The 24221-nt window shown below is 47.7% G+C and overlaps 1 protein-coding gene, 1 long non-coding RNA gene and 1 other non-coding gene across 10 annotated transcripts in view; 2 read left to right on the top strand and 1 right to left on the bottom strand.

Annotated features, from left to right (window-relative positions):
- Window positions 1–24221, top strand: part of FHOD3 (formin homology 2 domain containing 3) — a 521883-nt gene that overhangs the window by 1600 nt on the left and 496062 nt on the right. The gene's annotated exons all lie outside the window — the stretch shown is intronic.
- Window positions 13422–19221, bottom strand: LOC104975739 (uncharacterized). The gene is made up of 3 exons (XR_815108.4): window positions 19148–19221; window positions 17239–17383; window positions 13422–15806 (listed from the first exon to the last, which is right to left on the bottom strand). It is a non-coding gene; the product is annotated as an uncharacterized lncRNA (long non-coding RNA).
- Window positions 15783–15889, top strand: LOC112444238 (U6 spliceosomal RNA). Its single transcript, XR_003032492.1, has one exon. It is a non-coding gene; the product is annotated as a U6 spliceosomal RNA (small nuclear RNA).

Below are 24221 nucleotides of genomic sequence, written 5' to 3'. Positions count from 1 at the left end.
TTGGGAGATGGGGAGACAGAAAGATGTCTTGTGGATTCAGCTTATCAGGATCACTTTGTCAGTTACTTGGTTCCTTGATCAGTGAATTCAGTTAAAAATCTTTGTAGGGCTTCTTCAGCATGGTTGTTTCATTCATTATGGTCTCTGATTATAGTGATCCTTTGTTGAAACCGCAGAAGACTCATAATTGTGGCCCTGTGACCTTGAAGTGGTTTCCTTGGATTTCAAACCCAGGGTTGACCTTTCAAGCTGGAAACTGACATACATTTTTATGTTTCCATGGATGAGCCCTGTAGCCTGATCCAGCGTTCCTGGTCTGGTAGGAGATCCCAATGCCCCAGCGTTACGCTGTCCCCCGCCCCCATGCCCCCAGGAAGCCACAGCACAGCAGATGCACTGGCTCACAGGACTTTCAGCGATGACCCTTGTGGAATAAACAGAACCTGAAGACGTCCCACAGACACCCTTGATCCCTTGTCTTGGGGGGCCCGGCCAGCCTCAGTCTCAGAGTCTGTTGCCTGAAGACCCCTGTCGTACCATCAGATGTGTGGCATGGTTGTTCACATCTAGAGCCAACTCAGTGGCTGGTTGTATTAGCCAGGGTTCTACAAAGCAGAATTCAGGGCATTTCTGTGCCCAGGTGTGCATTACTATTGTAAAATGCTGGTTAATTTCCAGCAGGAGATCTCCCAGATTGAATGATCCATCTGTGATAGACAGAGCTAATGAGTTTTGAGTGCTTGGTATGTAGGTGTGTGCTCTACTAGGGATGTCAGTGTGGCATCTCATTTCATGTTACACATATCTGTCAAGTGCTGACTTTTACTGGACCTGTTTGATGGATGAGGAAACTGAGGCCAAGAACAGTTGAGTAACCTAGTTTCTCTAAGAGTGGGAGCTGATATTGAAACGTGGTCTGTGTGACTTGAGACCCCACTGCTGTTCTGCTCCCTGGACCAGTCGTTTGGCCAACTCCGCATCTACTCTGGCTTCTGTTCCATTAACTCGGGGAGTTCCCGACTCAGTTTTCTAGGCCAGGTACTTTTTGGCCTGGGGCAAGTGAATGTTACTAGCATGAGTAAGAGCACTGAGACAGAATTGCTGACCTGATAGAGTTCACAGCCAGAGGGGGAAACAAATTGTTACCAACCTGGCTATGAATTAGCTAACGGTGAGGGAGTGGGCATGCCCCTGCCATGGGTCTCCTTGAGCCCGGCCTGGCAGGAAGATGAGTTTCTGGAGCAGGGGATATTCTGGGTGGTGAAGGGGGAGAAGCGTGACTGTGAACTTCAGAAACTCTTAGCATCCTCAGCCATCTTACCTGGGAGTGCAGACTTTTGCTCGAAGTAGATGGCATACACAGAAAAGTGTGTAGGCCCCACGTGAGCAGCTGGATGAATTTTCACTAAGTGGACACACCTGTGTAACACACCCCTCAAAGACCCTGCAGAGGGTCTTAATTTGTAAAGTTCCCCTAAGGAACCTCTGGGAACCTCTGAATTGGTTTACCCCTCATGTCCTTCTCAGCCCAAGCTTGAGCCTATGTATCTTTTCCTAACCTTGGGAAGTATGTATAAATTTATCTTTTGTTTGCTGACTCCATTCGAAATTAGTTGTTCATTTAAACCATTGACTTGGACAGAAACAACACATTGTTCTTATAATGTTTTCTTTTTTTTCCCTAAGCTGGTAGACTGAAGCCTCCCCTCCCCCCAGATTTTTATAGTAGTTCCTTGAGGATGATTAAATAAATGATTGGTCTGATAATAAAAAGGTCAGTACAGAGAATAGGTACCGTATTCTCACTGGGGAGATGTTTATTCTGGTGGTTATATGTTTTATCTGGACTATGTGAGGCCTTTTGTTTTCAAATGCTGCATGAACAGGTGTTTATTTCTGGTTTAGTGCCTTAAAAAGAATTATAATTATAGGACTTCTAATTTACAAAAAACTGTGCAGTAGAATTAACAGAATCATGGACCTTTCAAAGCATGAATGTATTTGGATTAATTGGTGCTAAAGGCAAAGACTCTAAGGATTCTTATTTCTTTTTGAGAGGCAAACTGAAATTGTAGAATATTACAAAAAAGTGCTAACTAGCATGTGTGTCAAAATGGCAATTATGACCTAATAATTTAATTCAGGAAATGTTTCCCTGGCTGCTGTGGACTAGAGAGTAGAGAATAATAGCTCTCAGGTTCTGGCCACTTGCCTGCGCCAAGCACTGTCCCAGACATGCATTCTTCTGCCAAGCCCGAGACCACCCCATGGGTCAGGCACTGGGACAGTTGCATCTTAAAGCCGAAGAGCCCGAAGCAAAAAAAAAAAGTCAGCGGGCCATGTGAGTGGGAAGTTCCAGGACTGGCATTTGGCACCAGGTCCGAGCCCTTAATGACTCTACTTCTGTGTCTTGAGTTTCCTCCTTCCAGGCAGCCTGCCCACGTTTCAGAGTTCCATCCTCTCATTGGATTAGCCTGGACAGTGCCCTGTTCATTCCTTTCTCACTGCCTTTCTCTTTGTGGTTCCCTTGCTGCCTCGGCTACACCACCTGCAAGACAGCTGATTGCTGTGAGGATTGGAACCTTGGTCCTCCGCGTGTGGGCTGGGTGTCACCTGGGCTCTTAGAAATGCACTCTCAGGCCTCCCCAGGCCTGCGGAGTCAGAATGTGTGTTTTCCCAAGATGCATTGAAGATTCCTGTGCACACTGCAGTCTGGGCAGAGGGGACTAGAGGTCATTTAAGTTAGACTCAGTGCAGGGCTAAGAGGGTTTTCCATGCGCCCCCTGTTCACACATACCTGCCTTGAAGGTAAAGACCTGGCTGCCCAGTTCTCCAGGGTTCTCCCTGAGGCTGAGCAGCACTAAGACGAAGCGTGCACTGAGATGATTGATGGGCGTCAGTTTTAGAACACAAATCCACTGGTATTACTGCTCTAATGAATTTCCACCTTAATCCTCTTAAGGGACACATCTGTTTGTTACATTACATTAAGATTTTTTAAAGATGAGGTCATTAGTAAAGTTGGCCAGTGTGTTGTGTCACACAGCATCTTAGGACAAAACTGTTTGAGAATGTTGTATGAACAGCTATGGGCGTCTCCAACCCGAGTTGACTCCCAGTCTACCGTAATTAGCTCAGTTGGTTGGAGCTGGGCTATTGGGATCAGGCTCGTGGGATTGAACCCTTTATGGGTCAGTTGACTTTGTGCCATGCGTGGCCACAGACTGCATCAGGAACCCAGTTGGATGTCCAGCGGGCGCAGGTATGGCTCCCTGCCAGGGTCTGGGTGGGGGTGGTCTGGCAGAAACCTTTGGGGGTGAAGGGCTACTGTATAATGCGCTTGTTCTAGGCACTGTTCAGTGAGCCTTGGCGTTACAACCCCATTAACCTCACAAGAGTTAGTGCAGACCGACAGTGGTGTCTGCAGTTAACAGATGAGGAAACTGAGGCACAGGGAGCTTAGGCAGGTTGTCTAAGGTCACACTACCTTTAAGTGGAGGAGCTGGGATTTAAGGTCAAGTCTTTTTTTACTCCAGAGCCTGTAGCCAACTGTGTCCCATTATTAGAAAACTGGCAGAGCACATGCGCTCTGTGCTGGGCGAGGGGAGGGCGGAGGGGGCTGCCTGTCACAGGCTGTGAGTTAAGTCGTGAGCTCTGCTAAGTCCTTCCAGTGCAGAAGCTCTTGGGAGTCTGTGCCTCTTGCCCTCGGAGTCCAACCTGCTTCCCTCTGGAAAACACAGTACTGCCTTTGCCCTCCTCCTCTGGACTCTGAAATGTTCGTCTTTAACGGTGGCAGATTTAAAACTGATTAACGTGCTGAAACCAACTCAGGAGCAACCCCCCCCCCCCCACCCCCCAACTCCAGCCTGCGTCCCCCTCCATGGTTTATTTTTCTCTGAAGTGTCCCTGGAACCTTCCTGTCCTCAGACGGAGGACAGTCACCTCTCCTGCAACCTCCGTACTGTACCTCTGGCCAGCTCAGGAGTGTCCCGGCTTTAAACCCGGTTTTCTAATCTGAGTAGCTGGTTCCACGTCTGTGGGGCATTTCCAGTCTTGAGTTTGTCAGCATCTGGTCCTTTACGGAGGCAATCAGACTGCTTTTTGTTTGTTTTTGTTTTAGCTATTTTATTGGGTTATGTTACTGTGCCTTGTTCTGAACTAAGTAAGAAAGAATGGGGAAATTGTTACAATGAATGTTAAACCTCACCACAGGGATGTAATCAACAAAATCCAGATTGGGGGAAATTATAGTTTCTCTAACAAATAAATGGTAAAGGAGAAGTTGGAGATGGAAGGAAACCTTAGATTAAAAGAGATTTAAGAGATATATCCACCGGTTGCAACGTGTGGCTCTAACTGGATGCTGATTCAAACAAACACATTACAAACAAATATTTGAGACCATTGGGGAAACCTGAACAGTGACTTCTGGATATTAAAAATTAGTAAAGTTAAGTTAATAAAAATAAAATGAATAACAGTATTTAACATTAAAATTATTAAAGTGGATAATAATATTGTGCTGTTTAAAAGTTTGTGTGTTTCAGAGATACATACTGAAATATTTATAGATGAAATCATATAATTTGCTCCAAAATAATCTTGGTTGAGGGGCAAGAAGTAGGTGGGTGAATATATAGAGGAAACAAGATAGACTATGAGTTAGAGCTGGTTGATAGATATATGGGTGAGTCATTAGACTATTTTCTGTACTTTTTCATACATTTAACTTTGTTTTTAATAAAAGAGATAAAAAGCTAGGTTATGGGTTCTAAGGTTCCCTTTGGGTTCACAGTCCTTTCATTAAGTGTCAATGTGTGTCCTAAGTGTGTTTGCTATGACTGAGGTGGTTGATCAGCAAATTTTTTTGTAGTGCCTCTACTGATATTTAAGTCCAGTGCTCCCATCCTTGATCCCCTACTGCTCTATCTGTAGTTTAATTAAATGAAAGAGAAAGGAAAGGAAAGTGAAGTTGCTCATAATTACTATTAAGTGTGCCACACCCTGGATACCTGGCTTTCAACCCTCCTGACCACCGTGAGGGGACTTCCGCCCTCTGACGTCATCACGTAGGCTGCAGGCGCTGGAGGGGTGTGAGTGCCCGACCCGCGGGGAAGCAGCTGGCTGACCGCCGCCTGAGGGGTACAGTCTCCACTGCCTCCCTGACTTCCATCTTATCCACAGCTTCAACGGATGTTTCTGGGCTCCCCGATCCCCTAAGTAGTGTATTCTTGGGCTAACACCCCCCCACCCCCACTGTCTTACTCACAAGTTTATAGCAAATCTTAATGGAATGAGGTGGAGGTTCCCTCCTTGCCTGGGAACCTGGCCATTAATAGGAAAAAATGAAAACTTAGAGATGGGGTCCATTCATTGGGTTTTAATGGAGGGAACAGTGTAGGAATCAGGCCTGTGTGACCAGCTAAGGAGGAAACAGGGTCAGAGTACGGCCCTTCTCTGCTCCAAACCTCCCTCAGCGCCCCCTGCCATTCAGGGTCACCCAGGCCCTTGAGGGGCTGGCCTGCTGCTCCCTGAGGTTTGGTTGCTTGGTTTGTTTCATGGTCTGCTTGGTTTACTGGTCTAGCCCTAGAACTCGGAACAGTGCCTAGAACATTGTTCGTGTAAATAGCTGTTGAATGATAGAGTCAAAGGGAAAAAAGAGGGGTCTTCTCACCCCAGCCATGTCCATGCAGAAGTCCCTTCTGTGAAGCCCCTGGTCAGACGTGTTCTAGCTGCTTCTCCTTGGATGACAGAGAGCAGTTGGCACCCTCCCTTTAAGGGTGGCCTTTCTCCATTTTTAAAAAATTTATTTAGTTTTTAATTGAAGGATAATTGCTTTACAGAATTGTGTTGTTTTCTGTCAAACCTCAACATGAATCAGCCATAGGTATACATATGTCCTCTCCCTCTTGAACCTCCCTCCCACCTCCCTCCCCATCCCACTCCTCTGGTGGTGGTTTAATCACTAAATCGTGTCCTACTCTTGTGACCCCATGGACCAGGCTCTTCTGTCCATGGAATTTCCCAGGCAAGAGTATTGGAATGGATTGCCATTTCCTTCTCTCCTGGATCTTCCTGACCCAGGGATCGAACCAGAATCTCCTGCATTGCAGGCAGATTATTTACCCTGAGCTACCTGGGAAGCCCCTAGGTTGATACAGAGTCCCTGTTTGAGTTCCCTGAGACACAGCAAATTCCCATTGCTTATCTATTTTACATATGGTAATGTAAGTTTCTCCATTTTTGACCTTTATTTGTTAGAATTTATTCTTTATTTGTCCCTGATTTTCACCGGGAAAGGTGGATCCTCATATCCCCACAGATGGGGATGAAAGTGGATCTGGACCATTAATTGCCTGAGTGAGTCCAAGAGGATGGAAATAGGATGGATAAGGCAGAAGAACCATGACCTCAGGGTTTGGTAAGTAGAGTGACCTGTGACCTACAGAGAGTGCTGGAAGGAGTTATGGAAAGTGTGGATACTTTTCCCAGTGATGACAGAAGTAAAAAGCTGCTTTCTTTTTGTGTTGAAGCTGAGTCGTCTGGATTGTTTTTATTACTCAAATCAATATGTGTATCTTGATATGTGTATGTCCGGTACCCTAAGGCATTTTCACACTTGCAATTCCATTTTGCTGTTTGTGTGGAATCAGGGAGACATCGCTGGGGAGAGGTTACAGCTAACAAAGCTAGATTCAAGGAGGGGAAGGCCAGGGAGCAAAGAGTCTGTCCTTATGAAACAAACAAAGCGTCTGTTCCCATCACAGAATGAGCATGTGTATGTATTTTGAGACTACAGAAAAGCACACTGAAGAAATAGAAATCACTTTTCTTACCACCCAAAGGGAACTATTCTTAACATGTTCTACCAGAATTAAAATATACCACTGTATTTGTGTAGTGTGTCATAATGCATGTACCATGGCCCATGTCAGCATTGCTCTGTGAGGGAAAAGTCTCTGTTTTCTTCAATGTTTATTTGTCCTGTGTGTGTGTGTTAAGTCGCTTTAGTTGCGTCTGACTCTTTGAGACCCTATGGACTGTAGCCTGCCAGGCTCCTTTGTCTATGGGATTCCTCAGGCAAGAATACTGGAGTGGGTTGTCATGCCCCCTTCCAGGGGATCTTCCTCACCCAGGGATTGAACCTGTGTCTCTTATGTCTCCTACACTGGCAGGTGGGTTCTTTACTACTAGTGCCACCAGGAAGCCTTGCTTTTCTGGTAAGGGCACTAATCCCATCAGGGGGTCCTACCCTCATGACCTTATTTAAACCTAATTACTGCCCAAAGGCCATGATAGCATCGCATTGAGGAGTAGGGCCTCAACATATTGCGGAGACACATTCACTTCCTGACAGCCAACACGCATTATAAAATTGTACATATGGAAATGTAGGTAAGAAATGTTTAAGATGGAACGAGTAGCTTCCTTCTCCCAGACCTGCTCGCTACACCCCTTCTGCATCTCCCTGTTTGGAAACATCATGAGAACTGCTCATCAGCCTCAGCTCCTCTGCACCTATCCCGTCCCTTGCTTTCCATTCCCAAGTCATCCGGGCTCCCATCTGGACTCTGTATGTAAGTGCTCTGATCTACCCCCAACCTGCTTTCTCTGCCGCCGCCGCCTTCTTGCTGGTGGTTTCCCATTATTATCAGGGTAAAGTCATAGCTTGTCATAGGACACCCAGGCCTCTCTGGGACCTGGCCTCCTGTCTGCCACTCCCAGTCGGTCCTGACCGTCCTTCCCTCCCCATCACTCCCCATCCCTCGCTGTGCTGAAATGCTTGCAGTTTCACAGAGAGGCTGCCCTGGTGGTTCAAGCCCATGGCTCTCCCCAGTCTGCCCCTCCACCCTCCAGCTTGGAGGGAGACCGTGCCTGTGGGTCATCTCCACTGCCTTTCATGGCCCCCTCCCCGTCCCGTGCAGGCCCCTCGCCTCCTCCCACCTGTGACGCTCTGGTTCTTCATCCCTTCTTACCATCTCCCCACCAGCTATAAACCTTTAGTAGCAGAAAGTGCATTTCAACTCCCCACTCAGCTCAGAGTTCCTCGAAGAGTGCCTGATACACAATAAGCCCCAATAAAAGAACCAAAGAAAGTTAAGTGAAAAAGTGCAGCTGTATTTATATACATGATGACTCTGCAACAGGAGGGCCTTCAAGAGCCAATATCCTCACATCTTTTTCAGGTTCCTAACCTCCAAACGTGATTTGCATGTCACAATTTCCCTCACAAACTGTGGCTGAGTGAGGTATAACCAGCTCTTCAGAGCCTCAAAACCTTATTTTCTGGCCTCTTCCACACCAAGCCCAGGCCATCCCCTGAGGCAGGAAGCCTGGGGTTGGCCAGAGAAGGCCCACCGTCGGTCAGCATCGTTTCTTGTTGCATTGGCAGGGGTGGGTGCGTGCTCCGGGGCCCTCCTGGGTGGGGGTCCCGAGGTCTGCTCCGTGGGGCCAGGCTTGAGGCCTGTAGGGCCAGGCGGGGGAGCACTGACTCATGCCCATTTTCCCATTTGTTCCCGAGCCTTCCTGGTTGACTGCTGCTGCCCAGGCTGGGCGCGGGGAGGGCGAGGAGAGTTGTGAGCTGGTGTGTGTGTCTGGGGCGGGGGGTGGGGGACAGAGGTGGCCGCAGTGAGTGGTGGGGATTCTGAGCAGAGGATGGATCTGGGAGACTGGAGGGGTGCCTGCAGAGTCCAGCCACCCTTCTTGCCCCCAGGGGAGATTCAGGTCTTTGCCAACTGCGGTGGCTATGGGGAGATTTTATTTCAGGCGATGGCACTCACCTAAGAGGGATCTATTACCCCTTTTCAGGATCAGATGGTAGCTGCAGCCACAGGAGAGCCTGTCTGGCTTCAGATCGCAGCTTCCATAAATCACCAGCCCCTCTGGCTTCTGCACGACCAGGGAGTTTCTCAGTGGCTGGTGTCTGAGTGCCCTGTGCCTGGGGGTGAGGAGGCCCGTCTAGTCCTCTTGGGGTCTCCCATTCAGATTTAGCAGGGCCGGGTGTCTGGGGGCAGGGAAAAGAGAGCAGCTGGGCACCCTGTCCAGAACAATAGTCATGGATATGAGTGGTTTTTTGTTCCCAGAATTGGGTGCATTTTTGTGGACGGTGATTCATCCCTGAATATGCCAGGAGCAGAACCACGGCGTGTCTGTGCAGTTCACAAGGCGCTGGGACACAGGCTCGCCTGGCTGGTCCTCACACAGCCCTGCAGGAGGGGGCGATGGGCTATGTAGGCCCCGTCTCCAAGTTGAGAAAACTAAATTCACATTGCTTTCAGGACTGAAACATAAAGATGGCTAGAGCTCACATACATGTCTTCTGACTTCAGGCTCACTACGGAGTGAACACAACTGGGGGGATATTTCTGCTGAGTTCATAGACCTCACAGGTAACGACTTGGTGATTATTATAATTTTATTTTTTTTTGAGAGCTGGGGAGCAGGCGGGGCTGAGTGGGAAGCTTTATTTCTATCGATGCCACTGATCCCAGCACATGATAATCATCTCCTTTATTGTGGTGCTTGGTTGGAGAAATAAGTCAGAAAAGTGAAACGGCCTCTGAAGGCAGCACGTGACTCACGTCTAAGTGGGATGTAGGCAGCCTGGCCTGTAGCAACGTCAGAAGTGGGAAAACTCCATGTGGACTGCGCAGTCCAGAAAGCCTCCTGGAGAGAGCAGTGGGGTGTGAGTAGGTGAAAGGAAACGGGAAGGCCGTCCATGCGGGTGAGAAGCAGATGGGAGGCGTGTGGGGATCAGGTGCGGATGGCTCTGGGTGAGTGAGAAGGGCCTGCTAGCTGTGGGCCACAGGCTGGGATGCTACCAGCTGTGAGCACAAGACTGAGAAGTTACTTCCATTCCATGTAGGGAAACATGAAGAGAAAGAAAGGGAACAGGAGAAAAAGCCAGAAATTTGGGAAGGAAATGATTATAGAGAAAAATCTAGGGAAGGGGGAAACAGGGAAAGGAAGACAGAGTAGGATGGTCAGGCAGTGACTGCAAAGCCACCTTGTGAGGAATGCCTGGGAGGATGAGGAGCTCGGGACCTGCCACGAGGGGCACATGGCCTGGGCCTGGGGCAGGGTCTCTCAAAGCCCACGGCCGCGTCGCCGCCGATTCCTGGTGGGCTGAGGGGCTCGCCAGCGAGGCTTCAGGTATGACCCTTTCTCCCACCTTCCTCGCTTTTGTGGGTGTCTGCTCAGTGTCAGGCTCTGTTGGAGCCAGCGCAGGCACTAGAGTGAGTGAAACAAGAGTCGGTGAAGTGGCTGGGCCCCAGTTCCAGCCTGCTCCCTCTCCTCATGCTTTGGAACGTAGCATCTCCCTTGTGGGGCTGTTGTGAACAAAACCAAAAATGGATCCTGCTATTGCGTGTCCCTGGGGACTGCCACTTGGCTTTCGTGGTCTCCAGCCCTACTGCTCCATGGGCCTGGGCAGGCTGTGCTTCTCTTTTCGTGGACACCCCCACCCTGTCCCCCCTCCGTCATCTCCCCCACCTCCCCTGCCGCTGCAGAGACAAAGCAGAACCTTCATCTGCAGCTCCTGCCCCCACTAGCCTGTCTGCCCCTCTCCATGTGCCCCCTCCTTCCCGACAGGGCAGCTGTGTCCCCTCTCCTGGCCGGGCCAGGCCCCTTTCTGCTGGATCTTCAACCCCTGCTTCGCTCTGGGATCCCTTCTTAAGCCTTGCGAGGGACTAACACCTCCTTCATCCAGCATTCCACCCCCCTTCCTGTCTTCTGCCTTCACCTCTCCTCCAGCCCAAGTGTCTTTTGAGCTTGTCTGAGCCCCTCTGTCTGGCTCCCTCCCCACCAGCCCAATCATGGTGCCCTTGCCATGGCGTGTGTGTGCTCAGTCGTGTCTGACTCTCTGCGACCCCAAGGACTGTAGCCTGCCTGGCTCTTCTGTCCGTGGAATTCTCCTGGCCTGGGTTGTCATTTCCTTCTCCAGAGTATCTTCCCAACCCAGAGATTGAACCCAGGTCGCTTGCAGCTCCTACGCTGGCAGGTGATTCTTTTACCACTTGTGCCACCTTGTCACTCATGCCCAGACACCTTCCAGCCTTTATCTCACTTAATCTCTAAGCGGCACTTGCCATTCCTGAGCATCTCCTCTGAGGAACGCTCGCTGTCCCAAGTGTGATGGTGAGTGATCCACCTTGCACATGTTTGTCAAGCTTTCTGCTCCCTCCTGCCCTCAGCTCTGTCCCAGGACCAGGCCTTCTTGCAGCTTACCTCCTTTCCTGGGTAGCTTCCGAGGGCTTTCTGACAGCCCCCTCGTTGGCATGTGGGGCCCCGCGCTATCTCTCTGGTCTTGAGTCCAGCTCCCCAGCTGCCCTGGACAGCTCCTCTTGGGTGTCCTGGAGATGTTGAATGCACCCTGTGTCCATGCAGGATCGTGATATCTTCCCCCAGACCCATCCTGCCTCAGTGAGGAACATGACTGTCTGACCAGCTGCCCAAACCCAGAACTGCCCCCCAACCCTGACTCTCATCTCTTAGCCGTCACAGTCTGGTGATTCTGGCACTTCTCTCCATTCCATGGATAGTTCATGGCTATAGAAAGTGCTCAGTAGAGGATGAAATGGATGAAGACTAGACTTGATGGTATATGAGGAAATATCTGTCATGTGGCAGTTGTCCTTGGCTGTGAACACATCACTCCGAAGCACAGAAGCACTCTTAAGTTACTTACAACATTTTTATTATTGCTCATGATTTCCTTGGACCAGGAATTTTGGGACAACTCTGAGCACTTTTGGCTCAGAGTCTCTCATGAGGCTGCAGCGAGGTGATGGTGGGGCCCAGGACCATTCAGAGGCTCTTCAGTTGAAAGTTTGGTGTCCGGACCAGGAAGATGCAAATAACTGGGAGTTCCTTGAGCATCTCTCTATGTCTCTTTGGTCTCTCTACCAGATACCTTTAGCATGGCGGCTTCCAGATAGCTAGACTTCTTATGTGGCCATTCAGGCCTCTAAAGAGCGAGGCCCAGGATCAGGTGGTGATGTATCACTTTTCCTAACCATCACTGTCCTTGCACTGTACTCCTTAGAGTCAAGTTGCCGAGCCTGGCCCACATTCAAGGGCCGGGGAACTAGATACCATTGTTTTCTGGGAGAAGTGTCCAAGAATTTGTGAACTTTTGAAAAATAAATCTATACACAGTGAAATTCATTTTTATTTTTGATGTTCAATCCTGTGAATTTTAATATACCTATTGGCTTTTTAATTGAAGTATAATTGACTTACAGTATTTCACATTTCAAGTGTACAGTATTGTGATTCAGTACGTTTTTGGAGGTTATGCACCAGAACAAGTGTAGATTCTGTAACTACCACAGGATACAGAGCAATTCCAGCAACGTGGAGGATTTCCTAGGCCTTCCCCGTTGTAGTCAGACACCCCCTTACCCCCATTCCTGGTAGACAGGGATCCGTTCTCTCCTTATAGCTTTGCTCTTTCCTAGAAAGCCATCCATAGAAATAAAATTGTTTGTTTGTAACCTTTAGAGACTGGCTTATCTCACTCTGCACAGTACCCCTGTGATCCATTTAAGGTGCATTGGTGGCTCACTCCTTTTTCATGACGAGTGAGATTCCATTGTATGGATGAACCAGTTTTGGCTCAGTGATAAAGAATCCGCCTGCAGTGCAGGAGACGCAGGAGATGCAGGTTCCGTCCCTGGGTTGGGAAGATCCCTTGGTGGAGGGCGTGGCAATCCACTCCAGTATTCTTGCCTGGAGAATCCCACGGACAGAGGAGCCTGGTGGGCTACAGTCCATGGGGTTGCAGAGAGTTGGACACGATTGGAGCGACTGAGCACGCATGCACCGGTTTGTTTATCCTTTCACTTGTTCAAGGGTGTCTGTGTTGTTTCCAGTTTTTGGTGGTTACGAATAAAGCTGCTCTACGCATTTGATCTGGAGGCTGATCTCTTTGCTTCTTTGTGTCATACCACCTTTTCTACTCTACTGATTTGGGTAGAGATTTTATGGGAACATAAATTTTCATTTTGCTAGGATAAATCCCTAGAATTGGGATGACTTTTTGGCAGAGGTTTACCTGGCTCTTTCCTTAGCAGGACTGTCAGGAGGTTTTTACTTCTTGGGCAAATTACCCTTGGTCAGAAGAATTTGTTATTCGAGTCTTTGGACTTCAGAGTATAATTACTTTTGAAAACACTGCCCACAGAAAGGACCATTCATTTAAAAGTCACTTACAGTTATTCTTTATTTTTAAGGCTTCAAGGCCCTGCCGTGGCTGCATCGGGGTGTCCCCCTCCTCAGCCTGGTCCCCCTGAGGGCTGACGTCACCCTGCACTCACGCCATACTCTCATCCTGTAACTCTACAAAGGGGCGATGACCCCATGGAGCACAAATCACCCGAAATTCCGCAGTTGGCAAAATACCATAAATAAATGAAGAGCAGCCTTGGAGAATGCTAGCATATGAAAACTGCACTTTGATCACGGAGTGTAGAGATGAAGCAAGCAGAAGTGGGGGCGGGGTAGGCAACTGAGGGTGTGCTTCTCTTCCCCTGAAAGTCAGAGACCAGGCCTGAAGTGAGGGAGGTGGCCGGGAACCATGGGAGAGGTGGCATATTTAAGTTCAGAGGCAATAATATGAAAGATCCAATTTTTGAATGACTTTGACCTTTTTACCAAGGGAAAGCTCCATGTCCAGAAGGTTGCTAAGATCTCAAGATGTCCTTCATCTGAGCTTTCTGCTCACCCCATTTGTTCTTGGCTGGATGAGCCTGGGAGCCTGCCTGAAATACACAGAGCCCCCCTTTCAGCTCCCTTTCCATTCTGTGGCATTGCCTGGGAATACCTACCTTCCCGAGGGCACTAGAGTACGTAAATTAGGTCAAGGACCTAAAGGGAAGAGTTCTATGCAGCTCTTCAGGTACCTTTAGGAACCGAAGTTGTCGCCACGTGCATCCTTTAGGAAAAGGAAGTTCAGTGTGAAATCTGACCTGTGCAGCAGTCTTTTACTCACCTCACACAGATGTGAGTTCTTGCTCTTTGTCAGGTTCTCTGCAGTGTATTTGGGAGTCGAAGAATAAAGCATGGGCCATGCTGTCAAGAACACGAAGGCCATGATGGCAACAGGCTGGCCTCATGTCCTAACCGTAAGTACCACTTTACTGCTATGAAAAGTGCATTCAGAGCTCCAGACAGCCAAGTCATGGTGAACTTATACCCATTGCCTCCCGGGTATAAGTTGGGGACTTTGCTTATGCAAGAAGTTGTGATTTGGCCTTGATTTAGGCGAGTTTCATTAGACCCCTTTGGTTGTGCCGAGACGTTGAGGACATCATCAGCATCATAGCTGCCCCCCTGAGAAATCAGCTCCCCTCTTTCTTCTCCAGCCTTGGGACTTTTCCTGGTTTCTGTCCATTTCCTTGGTCACTTAAGAGCTCTGTATTCCAGATTCGGCCTCTGGTGACCCAAGTCTTTCTGCTCTAATGCATCTTCCTAATTCCGAGCCTCTTTGTTCCCTTGTTCACTCTCTGTGTAGAAACTTTCACCAGGTTCCCTTACGGATGAAAGTGGGGGGCTTCTGCAGAGGGGATGTGGGAGTTAAGGTGGATCTGGGGGCCTTGGGCACATCCCAAGATTCTGAACTTTGCTTGTAGCATTAGAATTCACGCACAGTCTTTGGGTTGGAGGGCCCAGAGATAAAAGCCCAGTGTTTTTGGGGCCCCAGTGCTTTGTGGGTGCTCACACGTGCACCCCATGAGTTCCTGCTCCATGCCTACCTGCAGAGAGACACCCCTCCCACCCTCCTGCACTGTCCCAGGGAACTGGATTGGTGCTCAGCCAGGCAAAGCCTCCATCTCATCTGTCATCAGCCTGACTTTGGGAAGCAGGATCTTGGTGTCCTGGTTGGGTGTGTGTCCCTGTCCCCTCCCTGGTGAGCTGCCTCCGAGGCTGTGACCTGCCAGGCCAGCCAATGGTGGCTGTTGAGACAAGGAGTAAGAGCTAATCCCAGGCTGAGGAGCGGGAAGGGAGGGAGGTTCTTTGTGTCTGGGGCTCTGGGGTCTATGAGCCTCTCTTCTCCCCCTACCCTTCCTTGGATAGCCGTTGGTTTCATTTCACCAGAGTTCCTGCCCGGTGCTTGAAGCAGAACAGGCCATTAAGTCAATGCATGCCACTCTGCAAAGTCTAAACAGTTTAAATTCATCATTCTGGGCAGTGTTTGGTGATTGGAGTTTGCCAAAGCAGGGGGATCGGTGCGGGGCGAGGAGAGGTTTTGCCCCCCTTCACACCCAGGACCCTGCTCTCTTCTGCCTTCTCGAGCGGGGAGGGGATTGGGCTTCACCACGTTGAAGTTGTGGGTAGCAGTGAAGTTCCGGGCTGCAATGGGATTGCTCTCATTCTACTGCCTGGGTCATGGGGGCTAAAGATCCATCTGACGGGGAGAGGCTCTGCTCTGAGGCCTTGCGGAGCTGTCTGTGCACATTCCACAGAGTATTTTGGTCATAATGATCCATCATTGTCGAAGGACCTTAGGTGTCATTAGCATTTTAATAGTTTCTGATCAGTTTCCACTTCTGAGGTGGCGCTGGTGAGAAAGAACATACCTTCCAATGAGGGAGACATAAGAGACCCAGGTTCAATCTCTGGGTCGGGAAGATCCCCTGGAGAAGGAAATGGCAACCCACTCCAGTATTCTTGCCTGGAGAATGCCATGGACAGGGGAGCCTGGCGGGCTACTGTCCTTTGGTCGCAGAGTTGGACAGGACTGAACGACGAAGTGCAGCACGTAGTTGATTAGCAGTGTTGTGATGCTGATTTCGGCAGCATGTATACTAAAATTGGAACGATACAGAGAAGATTAGCCTGGCCCCTGTGCAAAGATAACTCACGAATTCGTGAAGCGTTCCATATTTTTAATATTATCCCCAATACCTGCCACCCCAGTCTTAGTTGGTGGTGGAAGAATGGTCTCAGAACTCTCTGACTCAATTGGCCATTTAAGTTTAAGAGTAAAAGCCTGGTTAATGACAACTGCATCGTAAAGCCTTCAGAAGGAAAGGAGTATGTTTTGTGGAACATTTGTTTTGTGTGTGGCAGTTTTAAGTCACTTGTTTTTAAAATCAGTACTTTTAAATGGAAACAACTTGACCGAAGTTCTGTCACAGAATTTGAGATCCATTTTAAAAAGCTTAGTGAGAAAACAAAATATTGTGTTAGTTTCAGGAGTACTACAACATGGTTCAGTTATGCATATACAAGTATCTATTCTTTTTCAAATTCTTCCCTCTTTTACTGTGTTTCGTAATACTGAGCAGAGTTCCCTGTGCTGCACAGTGGTCCTCAATGGTTATTAATTTTAAATATTGCTGATCCTCTTGCTGTGCATTGTATTTCCAGAATGTATAAAATTATTGTCTTCCCCTCACTTTAAATCACCTTGGAGAAGGAAATGACAACCTGCTCCAGTATTCTTGCCTGGGAAATTCCATGGACAGAAGAGCCTAGCGGGCTGCATACAGTCCATGAAGTCGCAAAGAATTGGACACGACTAGTTATGCGCACCGGAGAAGGCAATGGCACCCCACTCCAGTACTCTTGCCTGGAAAATCCCATGGATGGAGGAGCCTGGTGGGTTGCAGTCCATGGGGTCGCTAAGAGTCTGACACGACTGAGCAACTTCACTTTCACTTTTCACTTTCATGCATTGGAGAAGGAAGTGGCAACCCACTCCAGTGTTCTTGCCTGGAGAATCCCAGGGACGGTGGAGTCTGGTGGGCTGCCGTCTATGGGGTCGCACAGAGTCGGACACGACTGAAGTGACTTAGCAGCAGCAGCAGCAGTTATGCGCGCACACACACACTTTAACTCAGAGAGCTATGGCCAGTCCCTGGGTCAGGCGCAGGGGTTCATGAGAAGGTGAGGAGAAGCCAGCACCCTTTGGGGGACTGCCTGGTGCCCAGGAACTGAGTGAGTGTGTGTGGTTGGTAACACACCCAGTGTGCACGTGACTCCTCCTCTTTCTTGCTGTGAGGCTGGATCACTGAGGTGGCGGGGAGGGGCAGAGCCTTCCAAGAGGGTGGCAGCAATTGGGGTAGAAGGCAGACAGCAGGTGTTGGGGCCCAAGGTCAGGTAAGAGGAGGGATGGATGGTGAAAATGGAAGAGCATTGGGTGGCCTGAAACTGCCCACCTTCCAGTCCTGCCAGGAGAATGGTCAAAGGAACCCCCTGCTTCCTCTTGGGAGGATGACACGGGGAGGGACATACTTAGGGAATCTCCAGGAGGGCGGTGTATCGTGTCTGTTTTCTTCACTGCTAAATCCCAGGTTGGCCCTGCTTTAATGAGGTCGGGGATGGACACAGGGAGCGAGACTGGAGCGGAGACACCGGAGGAGCAGGGTGGCCCTGGAGCCTGCAGAGATGAAAGGACGGGCAGGTTAACCGGGGGCTGGAAGGTTTGGTGTTGGGCACGTAAAGTTGAGACTGCAGGGTCCAGCCGGCCAGCCCCTTCTGCTCATCACCAACCCGTCTCCTGGAGGCCAGGGTGCCTTCAGGAGGCTGTCTCCATTTCCAGTGGCCTGCAGGGCCCCCTCCTCTGTCGAGTCTGTCCCTTTGCATTTTCCATCTCATGCTTTATGCTTCAGCAGACTGGCCGCCTTAGTCTCTCACATTCCTCGATGTTTCACGCTGGCCTGCCCTTGCTTTGCCTTCACCCCACCCTCTATCCCAGCCCCCTCCTCCTGGTTAGGTCATCCCCTTCTCTTTACACCGATGGCTCTGGTACAAACTCATTCATTCATTCCACGGACACTTATTGCTGCCTGTAAAGTGTCAGATGTGACTTCTGGGTGCTGCCACCTGCCCCCACCCCCTCAACCCTCCAGGCCACATAAGTGCTCCTTCTGAGCACACCTTTGGATCTCTGTTCAGTCCAGCGTAATGATTTAAAGCACAGGCCTTGTATCCCACAGATATACAATTTGTATATCTGCACTTCAATTTGTATATCTATGAAATGGGAATATACAACACCTTCCTTGGGGGAGTGGGCTTCAAGCCTAAAATGAAATTGCCCCTGGAATGCATTTAGCACAGCGCTTGGCCCACTCAGAGACAGGGAGGTGTCCTGAGGCTGCTTGTCTGTCTTGTAGCATCACAGGGTTGGGATTCCCTGACTGAGTCCCTTTCCTATGGGACCCAGGGGCTGGCTTCAAGAAGGAAATAGTATTTAGCCAAGTCTGGAGCACAGAGGTGGTGTTAGGTGCGTGGGAAAGGGGAGAGTAGATTAGAGGCATGGAGAGTGAGGAGTATGAGATGAGTAGAAGCCAGCCAATGAAGGGTGTGGGACGCCAGGCCCCAGTTCTGGCCTTAATAACCAGGATTTGGTCCATCCATAGTGGGTCCTCATGATCAGCCGATTTGGGCTTAAGATCCGAGGCCTTCAGGCAAACTGAGAAAGGCGACCAATGTATTTGAGTGTCTAGAAAAGCATTTAGGATCTTGTGTGACATATGTGATCACTGAGGGGTGAAAGCGTTTGGGGAGTAGTAGTTTCAGCACTTCCAGAATACTCTGCCAAGAGGACCCGGGGCCAGGGGTGGGCAGGAGGGATTGGAGCTGCTTAAGTGGTGGAACCAGGAGGCAGGTTCGCTGTTTGTGGGATCAAGAGCTTCACTGTGCCTGAAACTCTGGGAGGACTTCCTAGGGCTTCCCAGGTGGCACCATGGTAAAGAATCCACCTGCCAATGCAGGAGACATAAGAGATGTGGGTTTGATCCTTAAGTCGGGAAGATCCCCTGGAGGAGGGCATGGCAACCCACTCCAGTATTCTTGCCTGGAGAATCCCATGGACAGAGGAGCCTGGTGGCCTACGGTCCACAGGGTCGTAAAGAGTTGGCCACGACCGAAGCAATTTAGAACGCAGGCACTGGGGGTGCTAGAATGGGTGGGTAGAGGCATTTTGATATGCCTGGGCTGTGACCTCCCCCCAAGCCAGCAAGGGCTACATTCTATGAGTAATAAAACATGCTAGCTGAAGTCTCCCATTATCTGCAATCTGTCCTCGCAGAAGATCCCATCCACTGCAGTCTTTTAAAGTGTCTTCTTTGCTCATGTTAAGTGGAAGAATTTGCTGGTGCACCCCACAGCAGGGCTCTGTGTTCTAAATTTTCCTTACCGTCTGCTTCGCTTGCTGCTGCCAACTCCCCGTCTTTTGTGGCCTGGGTGACTGGTGCCCAGAGAAGAGTGTGTTGAGCTGAGTTGAGAGAAAAAAGCTGGTTTGGTTAGAAGAGTCTTATTTTGGATCCTGTGGCCAACGGCCAAAGTAATTTGACGTGCTTAATTTGATATTCCTGGCTGTCCACAACCTGAATTCAGCCCGTCTTTGTCCTGCTCTGCTGTTCCCTGACACATTGATCTACCAGCTGTTTCTTGCCTTTTCAGGCTCCCTCTTTAAATATCCAGAGAAGGAAATGCCAACCCACTCCAGTATTCTCGCCTGGAGATTTCTATGGACAAAGGAGCCTGGCAGGCTGCAGTCCATGGGGTCGCAAAGAGTCGGATACAACTGAGTGACTGTCACTCACTTACTCACTCTCTGAATATCCATAAGGGGAGGCCCCTGGCAGTAAAGAGATAAGTTGATTCTGGGCCTTTGTGTCCTAGTGTGTTTTCCAGACTGTATACATTTGGGAAGGTAGGTTTGGGGAGGCAAGAAAAATTTGCCTTTAGGCAGCTGTACCTGCCTCCTGAGCTATTCTGAGTGAGCCACACTCTGTACCAGTGACTAGCTACTCCCTTTCCTCCAAACCTTCCTAGATTGCAGGGGCTGCTCTGACAGTTGCTGTGCCCTCCATGAAGCCTGCTCTGCTGGGCCTGGCCAGAAGTAATCATCCTGCTGCTCGCCCTCCCAGTGATGGGTCTCTACCTTTCCCCAATTTTCTTTCTCTTTAGATTATGATTTGTTGTTGTTCAGTCGCTAAGTCATATCCAGCTCTTTGCAACCCTGTGGATTGCAGCATGACAGGCTTTCCTGTCCTTCACCATCTTCCAGAGTTTGCTCAAGCTCATGTTCGTTGAGTCAGTGATGCCATCCAACCATCTCATGCTCTGGCACCCCCTTCTCCTCCTGTCTCAATAATTTTGAATTCCTTTTCCATTGGGAGAGGAAGGATACTCACTGGCTAGGATCCTGCTTTCATGGATCGTTATATCCCCTGAAGTGATTGCCACTGCTTCCTCTAACTCTTTTTCAGTCACTTATTTTCTTTTTACTTTTCTTTTCTTCAAATTTATAGAATTAATTTTTTTTAAATGAGTTTTCCATCCTAGTTCTAGGTTTCTGGTGTGTATTTTAGGAAGTGACTGAAGATGAAATCTGTAAAGATCATTTGCATTTCAAGTTTAATTCCTCATGTTACCGTCTAGTCTCTGAGGTCCCCTAGCCAAAAAACAAACAAAAAAACCGATTCTTAACCAGCACTGGCTGAGAAGCTGAAAGGCTGAGTAGAACTACAGATAGTCTCATGATGCTGAGGAGATAAAAATGACAAGTTAAGGGCTTATTACAAAGGTGGAGAGATCCTGGAAATACCTCATGGTTATAAATACCCTGTTGCTTCACTCAGGAACCCTGAAGGACTGTATCCTAGGAGAAATGGCTTGCTAAAAATAGGCCAACAGTTATAAAGACTGAAACCCAACCTCAAATTAGCTGACCAGAATAGACCAAGTTTACAAAGATTGAAACCAAGCCTTGAATCAGCTCAGCCGCTGATTGGATTAAGATAATCTGTTCCTGATCTAGTTGCCTGCCACAAACTGAAGAAAATCATGTAACAACATCTAGCTCCTTTGCAGTTTTAAATATATTTATATAAAACATTCATCATTTAGCTAAAGAAATACCAGGCATATAAACAGGCAGGATCAAGAGAAGAAAAAGACACTCAAAACAGACCCACAGGTGATACATATACTCTAATTATCTGATAGACATTAATGTCAGTGATTAATAGATTCAAGAAAGAAAATGACAAGATGGAGAGTTTCATCAGAGAACTGGAATCTACTTATATATAAAAATCAGATAGAAATCCCAGAACTGAAATAGTTAGTGATATTAAGCATGCCTGTGTACTAGGTTGCTTCAGTCATGCCTGACTCTGTGACCCGTGCACTGTAGCCCACCAGGCTCTACTGTCCACGGGGCTCTCCACTGGTGGGTTTAAACAGTGGCATAGATGCAGGTGTACGGAGATTTAGTGATCTACAAGAGCAGATAAGTGAATAGAAATATCCTGCCTAAAACAGGGAGAGAAAAAAAAGATGAAAAATAAAGGACATATCCACCAAAGCTAAATGATACATAATGAAAAGGCCTAACACACATGTAATTGAAATCCCAGAAAAATAATGGAAGAAGCAAAATTCCAGGAGATACTAACAGAATTTTCTGAAAACAATGAAATATACCAAGCCACAAACTAAAGTAGCACTGTAAACCCCAAGCAAGAGAATATAAAGAAAAAAGAAATTTGTCGGTAATATTTCTGAAAACCAAAGACAGAAATGAAATCTGAAAGCAGTCCAAGCAAAAAGACATAATTACCTTCAAAGAAAGAACAGGAAGACTGACAACTGAGTCCTTAACTGTAATGATGGACTCCAGAAAGCAAATATGTCTTGAAACTGTTGAAATGTTTCTATCTAGATTTCCCTCACAGATTTCACAAAGATTTCCCTCTAGATTTCAGAAAGGTGAAGTAAAATCATTTCTAGACAAGTAGAGACTGAATTTATTGCCAGCAGATGCACTCTAAAAATAGTAAAAGGAGTTCTTCAGAAAGAGGCATATGACCCCAGATAGAGGCATGGATATGTAGAAGGGAATGGAAATCAGTGGATAAGGTAAATACATGAGTAAATCTAAATGAACTGCTGACTGTACAGATGTCTCATGGGATTAAAGTACATGTAAAAACAAAATATACAACAAGGAACAGTAGAAAAGATTGAGGGAGATAAATGGAATTAAAGTGTTTTAAAACTCTTATCTTCTGGAAAATGGGAAAGTGTTAGTCAATTATAAGTCAATGATGTTGTTTACATGATACCCTTAAAATAACAGTAAAAGAATATAAAGTTAACCTAGTAAGTAGAGAAGGAAATATTTAAAAATACAAGATTAACCTAGAAGAAGTTGAAAATTGAAATAATTGAGAGAAGAAGGGACATTAAACATAAAGGACAAATAGAAAGCAAACAGAACATAGATTTAAATCCAGATCTATCAGTAATTATAGTAAATGAAAATGGACTAAATATTCCAATTAAAACTCTTTAGTTGTGAAACTTATTTTTAAAAAATGCAGCAAAATCCAATTAGATGCTACTTGCAAAAAGATGTTAAATATAGAAATACAGGAAAACTGGTAGTAACTGAATGTAAGAAAGATATACCAAGCAAAAAAGGTGATATTGGAAATGACACAACATATGCCGTAAGATAGACTTCCCAGGTGGCTCAGTGGTAAAGAATCCACCTGCCAGTGCAGGAGATGCAAGTTTGATCCCTGGGTCAGGAAAATCCCCAGAGGAGGAAGTGGCAATCCACTCCAGTATTCTTGCCTGGAGAATTCCATGGACAGAGGAACCTGTTGGGCAACAGTCCATGGGATTGCAAGGAGTTGAACACAACTTAGTGAGCGTGGACTTCCCTGGTGGCTCAGATGGTAAAGCGTCTGCCTATAATGCGGGAGACCTGGGTTCAATCCCTGGATCAGGAAGATCTCCTGGAGAAGCGAATGGCAACCCACTCCAGTATTCTTGGACTTCTGGTGGCTCAGACGGTAAATCGTCTGTCTACAATGCAGGAGACCTGGGTTCAATCCCTGGGTTGGGAATCCCCTGGAGAAGGAAATGCAATCCACTCCAGGACTATTGCCTAGAAAATCCCATGGACAGAGGAGCCTGGTAGGCTACAGTCCATGGGGTCGCAGAGTTGGACACGACTGAGCAACTTCACTTTAGTGAGTATGAGACTAAGTCAGAAAACATTTCTAGTTAAAAAGAGGGCAATTCATCAGGGAGATACCAGAAAACCTATTTGTTTGCATCTAGTTATAGAATGTATAAAATTGCAAGAAAAAATAGACAAATTTATAATTAGAGTGGGTTTTAGCATACTGTTAGTAACCGATTGCAGAAGCTGACAAAAAAATCTGTACAGCTATAGAAGATTGGAATCAGTTCAGCTGCTTGGTCATGTCTGACTCTTTGCGACCCCATAGATTGCAGCAAGCCAGGCTTCTCTGTCCATCACCAAATCCCGGAGCTTACTCAGACTCATGTCCATCGAGTCAGTGATGACATCCAACCATCTCATCCTTTGTCATCCCCTTCTCCTCCTGCCTTCAATCTTTCCCAGCGTCAGGGTCTTTTCCAATGAGTCAGTTCTTCACATCAGGTGGCCAAAGTATTGGAGTTTAAGCTTCAACATCTAGTCCTTCCAGTGAATATTCAGGATGGATTTCCTTTAGGATTGACTGGTTGGGTCTCCTTGCAGTCCAAGGGACTGTGAACAGTCTTTTCCAACACTACAGTTCAAAAGCGTCAATTCTTTGGCACTTAGCTTTCTTTATAGTCCAACTCTCTCATCCATACATGTCTACTGGAAAACCATAGCTTTGACTATGTTGGCAAAGTAATGTCTCTGCTTTTCAGTATGCTGTCTAGGTTGGTCATAGCTTTTCTTCCAAGGAGCAAGCATCTTTTAATTTCATGGCTGCAGTCACCCTCTGCAGTGATTTTGGAGCCCCCCAAAATAAAGTCTCTCACTGTTTCCATTGTTTACCCATCTATTTGCCATGAAGTGATGGGGCTGGATGTCATGATCTTAGTTTTCTGAATGTTGAGTTTTAAGCCAGCTTTTTCACTCTCCTCTTCCACTTTAATCAAGAGGCTTTTTAGTTATTCTTCACTTTCTGCCGTAAGTGTGGTGTCATCTGCATATCTGAGGTTATTGATATTTCTCCTGGCAATCTTGATTCCAGCTTGGGCTTCATCCAGCCTGGCATTTTTCATGATGTACTCTGCATAGAAGTTAAATAAGCAGGGTGACAATATACAGCCCTGACGTACTCCTTTCCTGATTTGGAACCAGCCTGTTGTTCCATGTCCAGTTCTAACTGTTGCTTCTTGACCTGCATACAGATTTCTCAGGAGGCAGGTCAGGTGGTCTGGTATTATCA

Source organism: Bos taurus, chromosome 24 (assembly GCF_002263795.3).
Source record: "Bos taurus isolate L1 Dominette 01449 registration number 42190680 breed Hereford chromosome 24, ARS-UCD2.0, whole genome shotgun sequence".
Lineage (NCBI taxonomy): Eukaryota > Metazoa > Chordata > Mammalia > Artiodactyla > Bovidae > Bos > Bos taurus.
Note: the sequence above shows the minus strand (reverse complement) of the source record. Positions and strands in the feature narration are given on the sequence as shown.